Source organism: Lupinus angustifolius, chromosome LG12 (assembly GCF_001865875.1).
Source record: "Lupinus angustifolius cultivar Tanjil chromosome LG12, LupAngTanjil_v1.0, whole genome shotgun sequence".
Lineage (NCBI taxonomy): Eukaryota > Viridiplantae > Streptophyta > Magnoliopsida > Fabales > Fabaceae > Lupinus > Lupinus angustifolius.
The window spans coordinates 6335938-6336376 of NC_032020.1; positions in this window are offsets into that span (position 1 = coordinate 6335938).

Consider the following 439-nt stretch of genomic DNA (forward strand, 5'->3'; position numbering starts at 1 on the left):
TCCTATCCACGTCCTCATCCTCATCCTCATCCTCATACTCATCCTCATCCTATCCTCATCCTATCCTCATCCTCATCCTCGTTCTATCCTCTTCCACAACCTCGTCCTATCCTCATCCTCATCCTATCCTCATCCTCCTCCTCCTCCTCATCCTCATCCTCCTCCACAACCTCATCCTGTCCTCATCCTATCCTCATCCACATCCTCCTCGTCCATCTCCTCATCCTATCTGCATCCTCATCCTATCCTCATCCTGATCCTATCCTCGTCTTCATCATATCCTCATCCTCATCCCCATCCTCATCCAATCCTCCTCGTCATCCTCATCCTCTTCCTCATCCTTATCCTATCCTCTTCCTCATCCACATCCTCCAATTCCTCATCATGTCCTCATCCTTGTCCTCATCCTATCCTCATCCTCATCCTCATCCTCATCCTA